Source organism: Narcine bancroftii, chromosome 3 (genome assembly GCF_036971445.1).
Source record: "Narcine bancroftii isolate sNarBan1 chromosome 3, sNarBan1.hap1, whole genome shotgun sequence".
In the NCBI taxonomy this organism is placed as follows: domain Eukaryota; kingdom Metazoa; phylum Chordata; class Chondrichthyes; order Torpediniformes; family Narcinidae; genus Narcine; species Narcine bancroftii.
In genome coordinates this window covers 274,809,284-274,831,772 of record NC_091471.1, presented here as the reverse complement: position 1 = coordinate 274,831,772, position 22,489 = coordinate 274,809,284, and the positions used below count along the sequence as shown (strand labels likewise).

At 39.2% G+C, this 22,489-nt stretch overlaps 1 long non-coding RNA gene across 1 annotated transcript; it reads right to left on the bottom strand.

Annotated features, from left to right (window-relative positions):
- Positions 1-19,776: 19,776 nt before the first annotated feature.
- On the bottom strand, positions 19,777-21,751 carry LOC138756494 (uncharacterized). Its single transcript, XR_011353103.1, has 3 exons — positions 21,672-21,751; positions 20,152-20,222; positions 19,777-19,835 (listed from the first exon to the last, which is right to left on the bottom strand). It is a non-coding gene; the product is annotated as an uncharacterized lncRNA (long non-coding RNA).
- Positions 21,752-22,489: the final 738 nt, after the last annotated feature.

Here is a 22,489-nt window from a genome sequence, read left to right as displayed (position 1 = left end):
AAAACAATTAAAAATGTACTTTGAAGTAAATACAGAATCAGTGGAAGATAACTTTATACTATGGGACGCAATGAAAGCATTCATTAGAGGACAAATAATAAGTTATGCAACCAAGATGAAGAAGGACTATAATCAGGAAACAGAGCAGTTGGAAAGGGAAATAATAAACATAGAAAAAAAATTAGCAATAAAGGAAGATACAACCAAAAGAAGAGAATTGGCGGATAAAAAAATAAAATATGAAACATTACAAACATATAAGGTGGAGAAGAATATAATGAAGACAAAACAGAAATATTATGAACTAGGTGAAAAAACACACAAAATCTTAGCATGGCAGCTTAAGACAGAGCAAACTAAGAAAATGGTATTGGCAACAAGGAAAAAAGACAAACAAATTACATATAATCCAAAAGAAATTAAGGAAAACTTCAGAGAATTCTATGAACAATTATACCGAACTGAAAACGAAGGGAAAGAAGGGAAAATAGATGAATTTTTGACTAAAATTGAACTACCAAAACTACAAATAGAGGAACAAAATAAATTAACAGAACCATTTGGAACAGTAGAAATACAAGAGATAATAAAAAATTTACCAAATAATAAGACACCAGGAGAGGATGGACTCCCAATAGAATTCTACAAAACATTTAAAGATCTAATAATACCGCCCCTCCTGGGGCGGTATTGATGAGACACAAAACTTACCAGATTCATGTAAAACAGCAATAATTACAGTGATACTAAAACAAGGGAAAGATCCACTCTCACCAGCGTCATATAGACCAATATCTCTGCTAAACACAGATTATAAGATAATAGCTAAACTATTAGCAAACAGATTAGCAGAACAGGTACCGAAAATGGTAAATTTAGACCAAACTGGATTTATCAAAAAAAGACGCACAACAGACAATATTTGTAAATTTATTAACTTAATTCATGCAGTAGAAGGAAATAAAGCACCGGCAGTAGCAGTTGCTTTAGACGCAGAGAAGGCCTTCGACAGAGTAGAATGGAATTACTTGTTCAAAGTATTGCAAAAATTCAGTTTACCGGAGAAGTATATTAATTGGATTAAAGCATTATATGAGGGACCGTTAGCGAAAGTGACAGTAAATGGACATGTATCAAAGCAATTTAACTTAAGCAGGTCAACGCGGCAGGAATTATTATTGTTTGCGCTAGCTATAGAACCACTAGCAGAATCGATAAGAATAGATAATAATATAAAAGGAATAAAAATAAAAGACAGGGAATATAAAATCAGTCTATTTGCGGATGATGTGATAGTGTACTTAACAGAACCAGAACTATCAATAAAAGAACTATATAAGAAATTGAAGGAATATGGAGAAGTGTCGGGATACAAGATAAACGTAAATAAAAGTGAAGCAATGCCTATGAATAACGCGGATTTCTCAAAATTTAAGGAGGAATCCCCATTCAGATGGCAAATGCAGGCAATAAGATACCTAGGTGTGCAAATAAACAAAAATCTAGGCCAATTATATAAACTCAATTACAATCCACTAATGAAAAAATTACAGGATGATTTAGAGCATTGGAAAGAGCTACCACTAACACTGATAGGAAGGATAAACTGTATTAAAATGAACATTTTTCCAAGGATACTATACTTATTTCAGGCATTGCCAATACAACTGACAGAAAAATTCTTCAAAGAGTTAAAGAAAATAATAAGGAGATTTTTATGGAGAGGGGGGAAACCGAGGATAGCACTAGATAAATTAACAGAATGGTATAAACAAGGAGGCTTACAATTGCCAAACTTCAAAAATTATTATAGAGCCGCACAATTAAGGTACCTATCAGATTTTTATCAAACAAGGGAAAAACCAGACTGGACGAGACTAGAATTAGATAAAATAGGGGAAAAGATACCTGAACACATATTATATAAATGGGACGAAAAATTGGTACAACATAGAACTTCTCCAGTATTACACCATCTCCTCAATATATGGAAGAAGATTCATGTAGAAAGAAATAAAATAAATTACCAAATACCAAAACTAATATTGACGCAAAATAAGCTACTCCCTTTTACAATAGACAACCTTGCCTTTAGAAAATGGGAAAAAAAAGGGATTAAAAGAATAGAAAATTGTTTTTCAGGAAGTAGATTCTTATCCTTTGAACAAATGAGAGATAAGTACAATATAACTGGAGATACAGCGCTGGCATATTACCAACTGAGATCCTACTTGAAAGATAAATTAGGAAACAACTTGAGTTTACCAGAGGGAAGTAACCTTGAATATGTGATTACAGATACAATGTTAATCAAAAGATTTATAAAAAATATGTATATTAAACTGCAAGAAAAGGAGAATGAGGAAACAAATGGTAAAACTAAACAAAAATGGGAACAAGATTTAAATATAAAGATAAAAATGGAAACATGGGAGAAGTTATGTTCTGGAACGATGAGAAATACAATAAATACGAGGCTGCGTATGATACAATATAATTGGTTACACAGACTATACATTACACCGCAAAAGTTAAATAAATGGGACCCAACAGTATCTGATAGATGTTTTCGATGTAAAAAAGAAAGGGGAACAACAATTCATGCAATCTGGACATGTGAGAGAGTAGAAAAATTTTGGGATGATCTCAATCAGATATTAAATAAAATAACAGAAAACAATATACCAAAGAATCCAGAGATCTTTCTCCTAAGTAACATAAAAAATAAAGAATTTGGAATTGACTTGGAAGATGCACAAAAAAGATTTGTCAAGATAGCCCTAGCCGTAGCAAAAAAATGTATTATGTCAACCTGGAAATTGGAAGATAATTTGAAAATACAACAATGGTATATAGAAATGAATAAATGTATTCCATTAGAAAAAATAACATATAGTTTAAGAAATAATATTGAAATATTCGAACAAGTATGGGAGCCTTACATTAAATACAATAGCGAAAACCTACCGGGAACAAACATTACCTAAGTTGATGGCAGGAGAAGAAAAGAAAAGAATGGACTCAGTAGAATTTCTGGTGTATTTTTGTTGAATGACAACATTGTCTGACTGAATTAATGCAACCTAGATTGTATACCTAAAATGGATGAGAGGGGGAGGGGTGGGGGGTGGCTTGGGAGGAGGGAGGGGGGAGGGAGAAAAAGTCACTGTAAATGTGTGGAAAAGAAAAAGTGTATATCATGGCTATTGTGATTTATGGTGTGAAAAATAAAAAAAATAAAAAAAAAATAAAAAAAAAAAGACGGCACCACCAAGATAATGGGACCAATTGTTGAAGATAGCCCAACGATACATCACAAAGGAGTTCTGGACTACCTTGTTGTGGTGCCACCTGTTGAATGTCGTCCAGTAATAAGCTGTACTGTATGCCTGTATATCCAGATCCATAGATTGTGCCGCAGCCAGTTCAGCAATGTTGACTCCACCTTGAATATGGCATACACTTGATCTAGAGAGCACATCTGCGACCAGATTGTCCTTTCCCGAAATATGACGAATGTCCGTAGTAAACTCCGATATGTAGGACAAATGTCATTGTTTTGCCGACCAAGGATCTGTGACTTTGCTAAAGGCAAAAGTGAGCAGTTTATGGTCTGTGAATATGGTGAAATGTTGACTTTCCAAGATATAACAAAAGTGCTTTATAGCCAAATAAAGTGCTAATAGTTCTCGATCAAAGGCGCTGTATTTCATTTCCGCTGGTCTTAGATGACAACTAAGAAGGCAAGGGGCTGATAATAGCCCAGTTCTGTTCCAGAACTGCGCCCACTGCTGTTCCCGAGGCATCCATGCTAAGCGTCAAACCAGCTTCAGGATTTGGATGTACAAGCATTGCTGCTTTGGCTAATGCCTCTTTGGTGGACATAAATGTGGCCTCTGCCTCTGTGGTCCAGGTAATATTTTTGTTTGGAGCAGAGATGATGTCAAACAGGGGTCGCAGGATGTCAGCAATCCCGGGAATAAATCTGTGATTAAAATTTATCATTCCCAAAATCGTCTATAGCCCTTTGACAGTGACAGGTCTGGAGACTGTATGATTTGTCAACCTTGCCTGATAAGAGAAATATGCTGTCTGCTGTAATTTTATGCCCTAAGAATTCTATGGTTGACTTGCCAAATTGACACTTGTCAAGGTTAATTGTCAGACCAAAGTCTTGGAGCCATTGGAAAAGGTGGCGCAAATGCAGGCAGTGATCTTGCTCATTTTGACTTGCTACAAGGATGTCTTCCAAGTAAATATACGTAAAGTCTAAATCTCTGCTTAGAGCATCCATAAACTGCTGAAAAGTTTGCGCGGCATTCTTTAAGCCAAATGGCATTCTTTAAGCCAAATGGCATTCTGAGGAATTCAAAAAGACCAAACGACGTAATAATTGCTGTCTTGGGAATATCATTTTCATGAATCGGTATCTGATGATATCTCTTAACCAAATCAATCTTTGAAAATATGCGGCAATGATGCAGATGGGCGGTGACATCCTGTTTGTGTGGAATTGGGTATCTGTCAGGTATAGTAACATCATTAAGCCTATGGTAGTTGCCACAGGGTCTCCATCCACCTGTCTTCTTGGGTACCTTATGCAAAGGTGAGGCCCAAGAGCTGTTTGAGTGCCAGATTCTTCTATTGCTTTAAACTCTGCCTTTGCTTGCCGCAATATATTAGGCGCCAGACACCGAGCCCTGGCATGGACCGATGGGCTTGATGTGTCTATGTAATGAGACACACCATGGGCTGTTCTTGAGGCACTGAAGTTAGGGGTGAGAATATGGGGAAATTCGATGAGTAGAGCAGTATGTGCGTCCTTGTGTAATGTACGTACTCAGAGCTGTGAAACTCTCCCCTTGATGCACGTCAGTGGATAGGTCTGAAAGGTGGTGGTGTGAAGTAATTTTCTGTGTTTTACATCTACCAATAAGTTGTGGGAAAGTTAAAAATCCGCACCCAAAATGGGTTGAGCGACAGAAGCAAGGACACAATTCCAATGGAACATGATTCCACCTATTCCGATTGCAACTCGTCTAGTGCCATTTGCCGCTCATGGGGTCAAGTGGTGTTTTTTATGTGTCCTTTCAAAATAGGTTGGTGGGAGCAAACCAAGTTCAGCACCTGTGTCTACTATCCACGTCATCCTGAAGATATAATAGGCCTGTATGTACGCCAGCTGCCGAGGCCACTACTGGCAGCCGGCTCTCTTGTTTCCAGACTTCTTTTTGTAGTAGGTACATGGCTGGACGCACTTATGGGCATTTTTTCCCCCTTGGCGATGATAAAAAACACCATTCTCGATGTACATCAGCACATTCCTCTTTCTTGGATTGGACTGCAGATGCAGGAGGCTGCTAGGATGCGGGAGATGCTCCTGCTGTATTTGGGCAGACTCTTGAGCCATGTCATGGGGACAGCAGAAATCCATGTTACCAATGGGTATGGCAACGTGAGCTGGAAGTTTTGATAGAAATAAGGTTTCGAAAAGCAGACAATGGGAATGACCATTTGACAATGCCAGCATCTCATTCATCAGGTCTAATGGATTCTTGTCACCTAGGCCTTCCATGTTCGAAAGACGCACGCCACCCTCATGCCTAGTAAGTTCCAATGTGTCAAGAAGAACCTGGTGGAACCTGGTGTACTGGTCTTCTGCTGGAGGATGAGCAATAAATTCGCTTACTTGCGATGCAGTGGCTGCACCCAATGTACTGACGACATGCCAAAATTTTGTGTCTTCTGCTGTTATACTCCAAAGATGAAACTGGGTTTCAGCTTGAAGAAACCAAATTCGAGGCTGATGTGTCCAGAAAGGAGGCAAATGAAGCCCAACTGCATTAACTGTCATGGTGGTGACAGTTGTTACTGGTGTTGAAATGTCCTCTTTTTCCATAATGATTAAAATTTATTGATTCTTAACTTCAGGGTCACCAATTTGTAGCAGCTACCACAGTAGATGCTACCAAATAAAGGTAGACACACACAAAGGTGTCAACTCAAGACTGGTTCGTTGCAGACATACACAAACCTTTTATTCCTTGCCTGTTAATGAGCTCATTTGTGAACAGCTGCTGGTCCTGTGGACCAGCAGGTTAAAACTATGAGCCATTAGTACCCTGTGCCTTTAGGCAGGGGCTTCATCTGATCCACTTGTTGTACTTTGGTGCCCAGCACTGCTGGCCTGAGATGTGTCAGGTAAGTTGGTGAACTGACAGTGGCATTTTGCAATACTGCATTGTGTGCTTGCTACAATATGACATTAAATGAAATGATGTGAGAGTTTGTTGGCATTGTTATAAATTAATAAAACCTTATTAGTACCAACAAAGCAACAGCAATGGAAAATTCACCAGACAATGGTAAATTCAAAATAATAGTCTTTATTAAACTATTAATAACATTGCATTCTATTTATCTCTAAATTTAACCCTACTATGTGCAAATGTATGTGTATTAAAGTCCAAAACCATTACAGTTTAAGCTTGATTCTGAAAAAGTCAATTTTAAAGTCCTGTTTCAAACATCTTGTTGAACTTGAGGATCCTTTTAAATCACAGTTCAGATTATGAAACACTTTTCAACATTATATTTTCAGATCTCTTTCAACTCACGAGTCTATAGATGAGCCCTCTTTCATAGATAGATTCTTCAAACAGGAGTGACCATCTTCTGGGCACAAATGAGGCTGCCTCTCTGTTCTTAAAAGAGCAGTCCTGTCTTTTCAGGATGTCAGATCCTCTGTCTTATGTCTTTAGTTTTCTTCCACGATGAGGCTGCACTCTTTATTTTCAAGAGCAGTTGGAAAGTGGTCTCCCTTTTGAAATCCACTTTCTCTGTGTTCCCCTTTTATTAGGAGTAACACATAACAACACCGATTCTGGTTACTGCAATTCAACTCTGTCTTTCACAAGGGTCCAAATCCTCTGTGTCCCACAGGGTCTTGATTTCTGAACTGATTCAAAATATTTGAATTTGCCAATATATTTCTCTAAATCATGTGACATTACATTATCAATGAGACAATCTCAGTTCTTGTAAACCATGTGACCATGTCCTGGAATCTTTAACAGTGGTCAGCTCCAGTTTCTTGGACATCATGTAACCTTCATAACTCTGGCTTGTAGATGACATGACTCTGAAATATGACCCACTTCTGAATATATTGTGCAGGTGTGTATCCCTGTGCCAGCCCACAACTAACTTACTAAAAATACATATACAATATTTTAACTCTAACTTATTTTACTAAGTCATTTTTATATGAAATATAGCTCAATATTTATCCTAAATATTAATTTTAACACAGATTCATTACAGTCATACATGCAAGTACAATGTACAGATGCACCAAAATTCTTATTCTGCAGCCACACATGTAAATAAGATACAGTATACATTCTTTCTCTTCTTCTTTGGCTTGGCTTCGCGGACGAAGATTTATGGAGGGGGTACATTAAATTAGTATAAAAAGAGATAATAAATTGAAAAAGATAGAAAAATAAATATTCACAGAAAAATGAGGATCTGAGGGGTCTCTATTGTTTTCAATTTCTTATTATTTCTAATAATTTTTCGTCTCATGCCACAGGAAGGAACTGTGTGTTGGACTGAATTGTTGACTAAAGTGAATGAAAATCTCTCTGGTCCCACCACAACATCAGGGAGCCAAGCCAAGAGAATGAATGGCAAGCCTGCAAACATGGTTCTTAGCAGTTAAATTTTGCACACCCCTGTTCTGTCAAAGGTAATTTGAGTTGACATTCGTTCATTGATTCAGCCTCTTTTCTGTTAAATTCTCTTTAAAAAAAAAACATAAATAAGAATGGAAATGGAGAGCTCTCTCCCTTCCCCCACCACCCCCAACCTGAGCTAAACCCAAGGAACTCAGAACTTAAGAATTAATAATTTCTGGCAGTTAACTACTTCAAATCTATATTGTTGGCCTCAAGTCATGGTAAGAAGTTGAGAAAGGGATGGGAGAAGTGCAAGTATTTTTTTCTTTTCACGGTTAGCGCAAGACTAATTCAGCGCCAGCATCTCGAGTTCAAATCAAGCGCTGTCTGGAAGGAGCTTATATATTCTCCCCACATCTCCATGGGTTTCCTTTGGATGCTCTTCCTTCCACCCTTCAAAAAAGTACTGGTTATTTGAATGACAGGGACTCTTGGGCCAGAAGGACCTGTTACCATGCTGAATGTCTAAACGTATGTGTAACTTTAAAAAAAAAATCCCGCTTCAGAACTCAGTGCTCTACACTCAAAGAGAACAGACAGCACAGGAACAGGTCGTTTCATCCAGGATGTCTGTGCTGAACATGATGCCAAATTAAATGGGATCTCTTCTGGGTGCACAATGTCTATATTCCTCCATTCTCTGTATGTCCATGTGTCTATTTACAATTTAAAACATTATAATTTAAAGCTTGCTGTGATTTTTCAGAGTAAATTCATATCAATGAATTGCAGGAGACTTGCACTTTAATTAGGTACAAATACCTCTTGTCGCACTAAAGGACTAACATATGTCCTATTCAACCAGTACACGAGTGACCCTGATCAATGTTCTGGTTTCCTAATGGACAGAGGACCTGTCAATCAATGCAATAACACACTGCTTCCTGCTGGCTATGAAGAGAGTAGTCAGTTCTGTTTCACAATAAACCTCTTTTTTTTTAACTTCCCAAAAGTTTTGAATGAATTCAGTATTTACCACCACGGACAACTCAACAGGAAATACCAGCTGCAGATGATTAATGTTTAAATTGGATTTTGGTAGAGGTAGCATTCCTTCCATTGCTTTGAATAAATTGGCTGGATCAAAGAAAAAAATGTTTGCTTTCTATTTTTTAATTAACTTTCCTTTAACAAAGCAGCGAGTTTAGGATGTCATCCGCCTAGCTGGTCACATATCCACATTGGAGGCAATTGGGGCAAAGGGAAACCGCCAACTGGTTTCGTTGTTTCCATCTCTTCTTTACCTACTTCTCTACATTTCTCTCTAATCTCTGCTGTTCCCTTCCCAGTGGTCACTCCCTCTATCCATCTCTCTCCCCTGATGTCTAATACCCTATCACCTCTTGGCCCCTCTCCAGCTCTATCCTCCTTCACATATACAATATCTCACTTGAGAATCAATGGTCTCGACCTAAAACATGGACTGATCATTTCTACCCATGGATGCTGCCTGACGCGTCGAGTACCTCCAGCTGCTCATTGCTTCATTTTGGTGAAAATTGCATCATAAAATAATTTAAAGGTAGCATGTTCCAATCTAAATTTATAAAGGTGTCTTATTTCTGTGCTTTTGGTTTCATGCTGGTGACAAACAAGGAACAAGATCTCCAGCTCTTCATCAGAAGGCCGTGGGTTGAAGCCCAACCCTTGGTACTTGAGCAGATTATCTTAATGGATATGTCAGTAAAATTACTGATGGCCACATTGCTACGGATGTATGTGCAGGAACTAAACTGCGATCACTTTTCAACGGATACTTTAAACAGCCTTATCTTATATGTGCTGGCACTCCAGCAAACCCAAAGTAAATGCCACATTGGAGTCCAGATTACCAAGAATGTTTTCCAGTCAATCCCAACACCAAATATTTAAGAGCATCCTAGTCATCTTTTCAAACTAAACTAGCAACAATTTTTGCCAGAATCTTTGAGATTGAAAATCATGAATGTAAAGAATGAGGGCATAAAGTAGTTGGAGTACGTATTATGCTCTCACATCCCGGCAATTGCATCTTGTTTTTGAATTTGGTAACTTGCCATTTTCTAAATCTACTCTGCATGCACATTGGAACTTTTCGTATCTGGAATGGGCCTGAATATTACTCTATTGATTCAATCAAGAGATGTGCATGTGAAATTTTATGAGTTTGATTCAAAGCCAATGTTTTATTTTTGCTTACATACTGGAGATGTTTGGCCATGTTTTGCAACTTCTCCTGCACTGCAATATGGCCGGATAGAATTTTAGGGTTTTATGGAGGTTAGACATTCATTTCAAAGTGGAAATCTTTGTAATGGAAAATTCCCACTGACCTGGTGATCATGAACTACTTGTTTCTTCTCATCATCTTAATGAGGCAATTCTTTGCATGTCATTCATCAAATGAGCAGTCATGATCAATTCCTCATTTTTAAAAAAAAGACCAGAATCATTCAGGTTTGGATTTATATAACTTTATAATCTCTATTGGATCAGAAAATATTGAGACAAAATTGGGTAATGCTGGTGGCTTGAATCTGGACCTTGAAGAGTTACATCATCAGATTACTGAACAGACAATTAACCTATGGGACATTACCTCACTTTTTCCTTTTTCGGCACTAGTTTTTGATTTTTAAAAGTTGTAATTTTGCACTTTGTTCTGCACAACACTGCTGCCTCCCAACAAGACTTTTCATGGCACACGTTCATGACAATAAACCTGATTTTAATTTGGATTCGGAGTGTGATGATTTCTTCTGGGTAACTACATTTCCTCACATCATAGATTATGGGATGGCAGATGGACTGACAACTATGAATTGCCCTGATCGAGGTGACTGATAGAAACTGGGGAAATTCGATGGGAACGTGGGGAGATTATAAAATGGAATTAGTGCAAATGATGTCAGAACACAGAAAAGTTGCAGGAACTCAGCCAGTTTCCCACCATCCATAGGAGGTAAAGCTATATTACTGATGTTTTGGACCTGTGCCCCTCCTCAGGTATGAATCAAAAAGACAGGCATCTGAATTAAAGGGGAAAAAAAGGGGGAAGAATGGGAGGGAGAGGAGTCCAGACCAACAGACAAAAAGATGTTAGTTGGATATGATAAGAGGAAATGTGAAAATTGATTTTGGCTCTGTGAAAGGAGACAGAAAAAAAGGGAGGAGAGAGAGAAAGAACAAGAGGAAAAGAGACGGGGAAGAAAATAGAGGGGTTGTAACAAAAACTGGAGGCCGATGTCAATGCCATCCAGTCGGAGGGTGCCCACACGGAAGGTGAGGTGTCGTTCCTCCAATTTGTGGGTGGTCTCAGTCTGGCAGTGCATGAGACTTGTCAGGAAGAGAATGAGGCGGGGAATTGAAAAGGTCACATCAGACTCAAAGGTCTAAAGGATTTATTGCCTGTCTCAGTCACAATGGCAAATAAAGGGAGTACTGCATTATGCCCTGGCCAACATAATTTTTTAAATGATAACTTGCAACAGTAAAAGTATTCCCCAAAATTACTTTTCTTCTATTTAATAGACCAATGGATTGATAAATTGTGCCCACAAATGGTACAGATTAATGGATACCATTCTGCAGAGCAAAAATACATTATTTTAGTTGGGCGTCATGGATTCTTTGAGAAGATAATACAGTAAAACCCTATTACCCAGCAAGAAAAAAATTGCAGAAAATAAATAGGTAAAAAACACGGCAGTTTCAAATGGGCTCGCCTCACGGTTAGTTCTCCAATGCACGCAACATGCAATCTCAAGCATCCGGAAAATACTCTTATCCAGCATCATAGGTGCTGAATACCAGGGGCTGGGCTTTCCTGTATAAATGTAAATAATGACAAAGAAATCATGCTTAAATCAAATGAATCAATATTGCATTGATAACAGCCAGCATCAAAGTTTAAGTAATAATATTATTAATTGAAACATCCATCTTTAATGATCTGTGACACTTCATTAGAATTATATTCTTCCTGAAATGGAACATTATGGTACATGCTCCTTTAAGTAGCACAAGCCAATGTGTTAGTTATTAATTCCACTGACCCAGAAAACCTACCGGAGAAAGAATGCTTAACACATTGATTTGAAGCAACCTTTTCTGCTATTTTATTAGAAACATTAACCCACTTCATTTAATAAAAATGCCGGAGGAACTCAACAGGTCTCATAGCATTCATAGGAGGTAAAGATATAGAACCAACGTTTTGGGCCTGAGGCCTTATCTCTGAAGCAAAAGGGATTTCAAATGAATGAATTAAAAAGGCATCAACATTAAGGGCGTTTGTACATTTGATTTCGATGAATTACCTTCATGTTGTTTTAGGAAAGAATATGTGCTGGTTTTTTTAATTTCATTTCCTGTTTCAAGAATCTACAACCTGGATAATGTTGGTGTGTAACTTCATCCATTTCAGTGGAGAAACAAGGTATTTCACCAAGACCAGTTTTTCTTTATCCATCTACTTCTGCCCCAAGATGAGCAGAGATGATGCCCTAGAGAAAGTAAAGCTAAGTTATTTCTGAATCCAACCTTTGCCTTACATTGAGACTGTCATTGATACTTAGAAATTACTGTGGCATACAGTATACAGTGGACATCCACAAAGATTTACTGTTCACTTCTCCACGTTCACTGGTATCAGGCAGCTTTCAATATTGTGCACAGAATTAAATGGTCATTACATTCAAAAGGCTCTGGTGCCTTAACTTAAGTTATTACCAGTCAGGAAGGTGTTTTGGTGAGTGCAGAGAGAGCTTTGTTGTTCATTGGACAGCAAACTGATTTCCTTCAATCAGCAACCGAGGTGTCTTTCCGAAGAAATATACCTTCTTCCAGGTTACCGCAAAGAGTTCTTCTTTTCCTTTATTTCAGGAGAAACGCAACAACCAGCCACTACAGAGATTTCAAACAGGCTAAACTCAGAACTCAAAACCTTTTTTTGAAATGATGTTTTTAGCAGGCTTTTCATTCTGCATCTTTGCACAGACTGATGCAACTTCTATCTTCCTCTCTTTTTGTATCAGTTTCTGTTCCTGTCTTTGTTTCTGTTTTTGAAATATGATGTTTGCTTGTGAAAAGTGACCTAAATTACCTAATCTTATTTCCCCTTTCCAACATATATTTCATTAACTTATTCTGATATAATCATACACTTCTGGGTTTCCCTTCCTAAAGTTTGAGAATGTGTGAAAGATCAGAAAGTTTTGGTTCTTGAGACTCAAGTTCAATACATTGGCCAAGTCAGCAGATACTGACTTTATGTGCCGGGAAAATTTCCCCATCCTTAGAATTTAAGAATTTAAAAGCTTTTGCTGTTGTATATGAACAAATTCTAAAAGACCTTAAGGTTCATTCACCTGTTCTGCTCGGCGGCCCATATAAGTTTGCATTTACTGTCATATATGTAAGGACAACATACAGATGCAACAAAGTTTTATTTGCAGGTGTTTCCACTGTGCACAAACACACAACACACCACATCATGTAAGAAGAGAATTAAAAACATAATAACATCTAAGGAAGACTTTCAAGTCAGGTTGAGAATGAACTATGCCATTCTATAATGCCTAAAGTATTTATCCAAAATTCAGGAAATTTTGTAAATGATGCACATAGATTATGATGCATTGGTAACTTGGGAGAGGTGGGGGGGGGGGGTTGAATAATTAATCCAGAGTGCCAATTAAAAAGACTGCAACACAAAAGTTGTAATTGCAACACAAAAGAGCTGCAGTTGCTAGAAATCCAAGTCAAAAACAGATGATAGTAAAAGCTCTCAACAGGTCGGGCAACATCAATAAGGAGAGAAACAGGGTCAATATTTCATGCCATCATTGCTGAAAAGTGGAAAAAACAAGCTTGTTTTCACTTGCAGAGGGAGGGAGGTGGAGGGGACAGTTTCTCTCCCGACTGATGCTCCCGCCTTTCTCTGTTTTGAGACTCTAGATTTCCTGAGTGCAGCTGGGCAAGTGGAATATGACCTATCTCATTGCACTTGTGATTGTGTCCAATAGGTGATGGAACAACTTGATTGAAGCAGAAGGTGAGTCAACAAAACCAGGAAATCCCTCTGATCTGCCCTGCCTGCCACAGCCAATTATGTACCTGGTCCATTCGGGTTTCTGATCAACGTTGGCCTCATTATTGATAATGTGTGACTTGATGATGGTAATAGCTCTTCTGTTGGAAAGGATCATTGCTTTATGCTAGTGTGGTACGTAAATGACCCGTTGCTTCCCCTGAAAGTTATGCATGTGCGGAGACTCTGACCGCTCAATGTTTTCAGACTATGAATGGAATTGAACCTTGTGAAATCATCAGCGAATATGCTCACTGGAAAGGAAAGCCACTGGATGAACCATCTGAAGATGTGTGGCGTTGTCACAAATCAGTGTTCTGCACAGTAGGAAGAATGAAATACAATGTAAGTTTCATTTATGTGGCACTTTTCACACCTTCACGGTGTTCCAAAGCCTTAAACAGTAATCTAAACATGTTTAAATGCTCTTTAAACAAGCCAACCCACCTCCATCAGCAAAATTCCAAAAGCAACATGCAGAGAAGTGACTAATTTAGGTTATTAATACATGATTCTAATACTTCAAACATTGTATGATTCTGTTGCCTGAATATCCCGTTACAATTGAACATGCATATCTCAAGTCAAAACACAGAAATGCTGGAGGAACACTGGCAGTCTCGAAGTGTCCATAGGAGGTAAAGATATATTACCAATGTTTCAGGCATGAGCCCTTCTTCAAGGTATAAACACAAAGCATGCAGGAGTCTGAGTTAAAATTTGGGGAGAGAAAGGGGGAAGAACGTGAGGAGGAGGAGAGCAGATCATCAGACAAAGATGTCGATGGATATGATAAGAGGAAGGGCATGAATTGATTTTGCTTTGTTGAAGGACGCAGAGCGAAAAGGGAAGGGAGTGAGAGAGAGAGAAAGAGACAGAGCTAGAGGAAAGGAGACAAGGGGGAAGGAGATGGGGAGAGGGTGGAGTTTAGTGGAAACTGGAGAAGTCAATGTTAATGCCATCTGGTTGGAAGGTGTCCAGATGGAAGGTGAGGAAGTACTGAGTGCCACTTGAATACCATCCTGCAATTGTATGATTAATAGTACTTTAATTTGATAGTGGTATTAATAATTTTGTAGGAAATTACCTGCACTTAAAATGCAAAATAAGTTGACATGCATGTAGTATGGAGCATCTTAAAAATTTGCAATGAATCTCAACACACATTCTGGGACCATGGTCTCAGTGGGAAAAGTGGACAGCTAGGAACATAGTCATGAGTATGAAGAGAAACAGATGTTATGGGAAGATGAGGAGATGAGGGGAGATCAAAAAAAGAGGCGTTTGCAGTGAACTTTGCAAACATGGGGCGGCCGGTTAATGTAGTGGTTAGTGCAATGTTGCTACAGTGCCAGTGACACGAGTCTGTAAAGAGATTGCACATTCTCTTCATATCTGCGTGGGTTTCCTCCGGGCGCTCTTCCCACCCTTAAAATGTACGGGGGGTTGGGCAGCATGTGCTCATGGCCGGGATGGCCTGTTACCATGCTGTATGTCAAAATTTTTAAAAATGATTCGCACAGACAAAGGATTAGGGAGAGACTTTCCTGGTCTGAATAGCTCAAATGCCAACTGAGTCAAGACAGTGTCCGTTGTCGCCTGTTTAACAACATATCTGCACTTGGGGAAAAATCTTAATCAGTGCCTGAGATAAAAATAAACCTTTTTTCCATTTGATGCCCTGGATATTTATAGCCCAAAGATCCTACACAAGGCAGGTACATGGAGATTACTGGTGTTCACTACACATTTACTTGTGGCTTGTTCCTTTCTGGTCTGTGTGTCTTGATTGATCTCCCCTCTGGTTCTGTATCCCTCCAGCTAGGCTGTTGGATGTTGGCACAGTCATAGCTAGACTTGTACCCATAGCCAAGGTGACTTCTATCATAAAGAATTTGTGTGTTCTGAAGAAAGGTTGAATAGTTTAGATAATTGCTCATTGAGGTTCAAAATAATGAAGGTGACCAGATGGAACAATGGAGGATTCTGAGAGGGTAGATGATGAGTATCAAGTACAAAGGACTAAGGGATCACTAACAGGAGTAATTTCTTCTCTTAGAAAGTCTTAAATCTTTGGAATTCTCCTCCTCAGGATGCTGTAGAGGCAGTCATTTAATTTATTCAAAGTCAAGGCAGACAGAATGTTGGACTAATGGTCTTGAGGAGGAGTCAGGAGTTATGGGAATAGGCAGGAAGGTGATGTTGATTGGACATGACCTTCTTGAATATCAGAATGAGATGGACATGCACATGGCCCACCCTGTTCCTATTCCTTAGGGTTATTTATAACCAACTCTAGGAAGGGTTCAGATTTCAGATTTATTGTCAGAGTACATACAACCCTGAAATTATTATTCATGCGAGGCAGAATTACCTCTTATTGATAGTGCAAAAAATACCTGACAATGTCTACATGTAAAGAAATGTAAACACACTGAATGTGCAATATAGAGAGAAGAAAAAAATCAAAGTACAAAAGTAGGAGTCCTTAAATGAGCCCTTGATTGAGTTTGTCATTGAGGGGTCTGATGGTGGATAGGTAGCAGTCGCTCCAGAACCTGGTGGTGCGAGTCTTATGGCACCTAGACCTCTTTCCTGATGGTAGCAGTGAGAACAGAGCACGACCTGGGTGATGTGGATCCTTGATGATCGCTGCTGCTCTGTAGATGTTCTCGATGGTGGGGAGAGTTTGCCTGTGATGTCCTGGGCTGCGTCCACTACCTTTTATGGATTATGTTAACAACTTAATCCAAAAGGTAGTTGTGACTTAAGTCATCACTAATTGAGGTCATGAGGGCTGTCCCACTGACAGGATTTAAAGCACAACCATCTAGGGCCTATATTTTCTTGGAATCCCAAAGAAATCTAGCATGTCACCAGCATCTGTTAACAACTTCTACAGGTACACCATTGAAAGGATCCTATCAGGTTGCATCACTGCATGGTCTGAGAATTGCTTTGAAGAAACTATAAAGGGTTAAAGAATTGCTCCCCTTCCTTCCATCAAATACATCTGTAACTTCTGCTGTATTGGGAAATCAGCTAACACATTAACAGATTCATCCCATCACACCCCAGCCACTTCCCTCACATCAGGAAGATTTGCAAGTGTGAAATCACACACCATCAGAATCAAGGGAAGCTCCTTTCCCCCACTGTACAACTCCTGAATGACCCTCACATAGTTATGATACCTCTGTATTTCTGCGCTTTTGTGCCATGTCTTGCTTGTACTATGCATGAGGTGTCCACTGGTCAGTTTGCAGAATGACCTCTATCACTGGCTCTTGGTACATGTGACAAACTTGAACTTGATGTTCATGTTACTATTACATTGCCGAATGTAGAAAGTTGTTGTGAGATCTACATTACAATGGCACTTCACAAGGTACACCATTGACTGAAGTTTGGGACATTCAATATTGCGGCAGTTAAAGTCAAAAATGCACTGTGGGAAGAATCTTGGAATGAAGATTCACATTCCATTTTGCAAATAGTTATTCTTTTCCTTGGCTTGGCTTCGCAGACGAAGATTTATGGAGGGGTAATGTCCATGTCAGCTGCAGGCTCGTTTGTGGCTGACAAGTCCGACGCGGGACAGGCAGACATGGTTGCAGCAATTGCAAGGGAAAATTGGTTGGTTGGGGTTGGGTGTTGGGTTTTTCCTCCTTTGTCTTTTGTCAGTGAGGTGGGCTCTGCGGTCTTCTTCAAAGGAGGTTGCTGCCCGCCGAACTGTGAGGCGCCAAGATGCATGGTTTGAGGCGATATCACCCCATTGGCGGTGGTCAATGTGGCAGGTACCAAGAGATTTCTTTAGGCAGTTTTTGTACCTCTTTTATGGTGCACCTCTGTCTCGGTGACCAGTGGAGAGCTCACCATATAACACGATCTTGGGAAGGCGATGGTCCTCCATTCTGGAGACGTGACCTACCCAGCACAGTTTGATCTTCAGCAGCGTGGATTCGATGCTGTCGGCCTCTGCCATCTCGAGTACTTCGATGTTGGAGATGAAGTCGCTCCAATGAATGTTGAGGAAGGAGCGGAGACAATGCTGGTGGAAGCGTTCTAGGAGCCGTAGGTGATGCCGGTAGAGGACCCATGATTTGGAGCCGAACAGGAGTGTGGGTATGACAACGGCTCTATATACGCTAATCTTTGTGAGGCTTTTCAGTTGGTTGTTTTTCCAGACTCTTTTGTGTAGTCTTCCAAAGGCACTATTTGCCTTGGCGAGTCTGTTGTCTATCTCGTTGTCGATCCTTGCATCCGATGAAATGGTGCAGTCATTAATGTACCGGCATTCTACCATGCACCCCAAAAGTAAGATATTACTTGTCCCTTAAAGAAAATGCACCAGGGGAAATGATGCTTTCATGAGTGAATAAACATAAACTGATATAAGAACATGATACAATAATAGATAGAAGATTTTCAAAAGATTCAGTCTAATCTTAGTTCTGTTTTCTTGCACAATCTTCATGATCTGAGATAGCCTGATCGCAGGTTCTGAATATTCTGAGAGAAACAAAATCCTCAACTTATTATCGACTCATTATCTTGATCTAATGCTTTTGTTGTTCTAGAATTCCCCAACAGAGTTATTGTACGAGTAGCCACAATCCTCAGTCTTATCTGCTTCACTCAATTCCCCCCTCAGCCTTATATACTCCAGAGGGTGTAGGATATGCCCAATAAAAATAATTTGACAAGGAAATAAACATTCTTTCCATATGACATTACAGCAAAAAAATCCATTTTGTTCACCTAGTTCCGAAAAATGCTTAAAATCCATAATTCGGCCTCCTATGGTCCCGTGTATAATATTACATTTAGAATGACGATGTTGAAATTAGAATATTAACTCAACAAAAATTATCACATTAGACAAGAATCGCCAACCTAGAGAGTTGTGGAGATTAGAATATTGTAATCAAAATGTTTGAAAATACTTCTGCAGCTTTGCAAATTACGTTGGCAATATTAGAATCTCTTTCACTGAAAGCAAATAATTACTATGATGTAATATCCATCAACCAAAATTCAAAGGTGATTAAGTTTGTAGATTAGTTGTAAAAATAATAACGTGTGTAACTGTGATAGACATAGAACCAGGCAAAGAGTTAAATATGAGACCCAGCATTCAAGGCATTAGATATAGTCAGTACACAGACAACAAAATGCTGAATATTTATTGGGGTCACTGTGAACTTTAACTGCTTTGGGAGGTCTAATAGAAATTGTCTGTCTTTCTGCAAGTCATTTGTGTATCCCCAGATAACTGCATGAAAAGATGTCAGCAGTTGTACTTCACAAGTCACCCAAATTCATACCCCGTGCACTGAATTGAAAATGACATCTTAGCATACTTAATTGTGATTAGCCTGACCTTCTCTTCGTCAGAGTCTTGTCATTTATTAAAGATTTCTGAGCAACGATTCATTGCTTATCTACCATCTTCCCCTCCTCTCCCTCCCATTTCATGATCTTTCTGTGGGTGTCGCAAATTGTGTCGTGTATCAACATTTGCATTCTCGATCACTGGTGTCCGTTACACAAATACATTGGTGGTACATGCAGCAACTTGCAATCCACGCTGATTGGGAACTCATTACAAGCGCAATGTTCTCGCTGAAAGACGTTCTCTCTACTTTCTGAGGGATAAAGTAGAATCAAATGTTATAAAAAACCTGACTATCACTGATTTTACAACCACAAAATAAACTGCTTTCCCAGTACAACCAACGGCCACGCTTAATCAAATGCAAAATTAAAAATGTCATTCATAAGTAAATGAACAAAAAGGGAACAGAATATGAAAGCACGTTATTGGAGCATTGAATTTATTGGAAGCTGTTTTTTAAAATTATGATGGTTCGAGTCCGTACTTTGAGTTTTGAATTTCAATCGTGAGTATTGTACTGCATATGTTTCACAACCTAGTGTGTATTTATGTTAATGGTTATAATGTTCGGTTTTTTGACTTACAATTAGCGTGCCGGAACATAACCCCATCGTAAGTTGAAGACTACCTGCAGGTAAAAAAAAAAGAAGTTTTAAATTGGTGCACCGCACTGTAAATTCACCAATCACACAAACACACAATCTCAAGGCAAGTGGAGAATTCTCTTAATCCAGCATCTACCAATCCCCATAGGTGCTGGATACCAGGGCTTTTACTGTATTTTGTTGCTCTTGGTCAGAATAAGCAGTTGTTCTAGTTAAAGTAACTGGTTCTATTCAATCTGCTTTTACTGGACTTATTGGCTAAAAAGAGAATTGATATGAAAAAATATTTTTGTAATAAAACTGGTGATTTTTAAGATGAAGATTAATATTGTTGCTCACCTTTGTTTAAGTTGCAGACTGAAGAGAATGGACTCGAGCTCATAACTTCCTCGGACTACCTAGTTGCTTCCCTGTGATCTGTTTAAGTAACTTACAGAGAGGATTTGGTCCTTGTTGACTCTTTCCAAAGTATTTCTTTACTGTTGGTCACTCTGATCAGGGATCTGACCAAATAAAGACTATTTTTATTTGTCTCAGATATTAGAATTGAACTGCTATTTGAAATCAAGCACATCCCAATTAAATGACCTTGATTTGAATAAAGTCTCCTGGCTCCACTGCAATGCTTGGTTCCAGCCATCTTAATCAACCCGAGGGTATTGCTCACCCCAGACTAGGATCCGCTGGCTTAAAATATCTGAAGAATGTTACTGAGATCCATTAGCGTCAGCTGCTCTTTGGAAGGTGGAAAACTGAGCAGGAGAAATATTCAGATGGAGCTAAAATGAACCTGCTCATAGAAATAAACTAATTGCTGAAAATTAGATCTGTCAAATTTAATTGGCCCAGTTTAAATTTTAAACATACAGCACGAAAACGTGTCCTTTTGGCCCACGAGTCTGTGCTGTCCAATTACACCCAATTGATCTACAACGGTGGGAGGAAACTGGAGCCCCAGGGAAAACCCATGCAGTCACGGAGAGAGCGTATAAACTCCTTGCTGACAGCACGGGATTTAAACCCGGTCCTGATCGCTGATGCTGTAAAGACATTGCACGAACCACTACACTAATCATACTGCCCAGTTATGTTGGCTAAACTATGATCTTTCATTTCTCTCCAGATTTAAGCCCCATTAACCAATACAAATTAAAAAATAACTACAAGATTGAAAATCAGAAATGAAAGCAAAAATCCTGGAATCACTCTGAGGGCTGGGCAGCATCTGTGGAGAGAAAAACAAAGTTAAGGTTTTAGGGAGTAAAACACGAGAGTCTGCAGACACCTCCTTCCTTTCCTTCCTTTGGCTTGGCTTCGCGGACGAAGATTTATGGAGGGGTAAATGTCCACGTCAGCTGCAGGCTCGTTTGTGGCTGACAAGTCCGATGCGGGACAGGCAGACACAGTTGCAGCGGTTGTAGGGGAAAATTGGTGGGTTGGGGTTGGGTGTTGGGTTTTTCCTCCTTTGTCTTTTGTCAGTGAGGTGGGCTCTGCGGTCTTCTTCAAAGGAGGTTGCTGCCCGCCGAACTGTGAGGCGCCAAGATGCACAGTTGGAGGCGAGATCAGCCCACTGGCAGGGGTCAATGTGGCAGGCACCAAGAGATTTCTTTAGGCAGTCCTTGTACCTCTTCTTTGGTGTACCTCTGACATGATGGCCAGACACCATAATTGAAGTAAAAACACAATGCTGGAGAAACTCAGCAGGTCAAACACCATCATTTATATAGCAAAGATAAAGATATAGAATGAATGTTTCAGGCCTGAGTCCTTTGCCATAATGTTTCAGGTCTAAGAATTTTTGTTAGAGCAGGGAAAGGAAAAAAAAACAAGTATTTAGTAGCGGAGAAGGTAAAGGATACATTGGTGAAATAAAAAAGGGATCTGTCAATCTCCCACTTGTACTACTTGTTTAGCCAGTATTGCACGAGTTATAATGGTTGTTGAACAGAAGACTGTTTCATCATGAAAAATCCAAATGATTATAAGCCAGAACTTCTCAATTGAGAATTGGAATCAGAGCTCTCTTATGTCATAGAATCCTGATTCCCATTTTAAAATAGATCCTGGCAAGTTGGCAGCATCTGAGGTGCCGGCATAAATGGTCCTTTTATACCAGACAACCAGTAGATCAAAAAGTCCTTTTTAAATACTGTACTTGTCTACATTTTCCTCAAAAGATACAGTGGTTTCTGCCTCAAACACTCACTGTGTGATACTTTTTACGGCGAAGCAACCTTCCACGTCAGCCATTCTCAATGGGGCTGATACAGCCCCCCCACAGGGGGGGAAGCACATTTAAGTGGGGGGGGGCACAGACTGAAATCATAGAATGAATTTTTATGCAGTCTGTAGGAGAGAAGTGTGGAAGACATCAACTGAACTTGACTGCTTTATGGGGACAGGGGCCCATGTACAGAAAGATCAGTCTGGTGATATCCTGTTTCCTTAACACTCACAATGTTTGTTTAAAAGAATGTCTCTGTTGTGAATCATTTACAAAATGATTGTATCGATGGTTAGTGGAATTGATTGGCCATTAAATACTAATAAAATGTCCTTTTCAATTTAATTCTGAGATATTAATGATTGTTATGCTATTATTGGATAGTTCACTTCATTGACATTCAACCTGAATGACATATTTTCTGACAGGAAAGCCCAATAATGTGAGATGCAG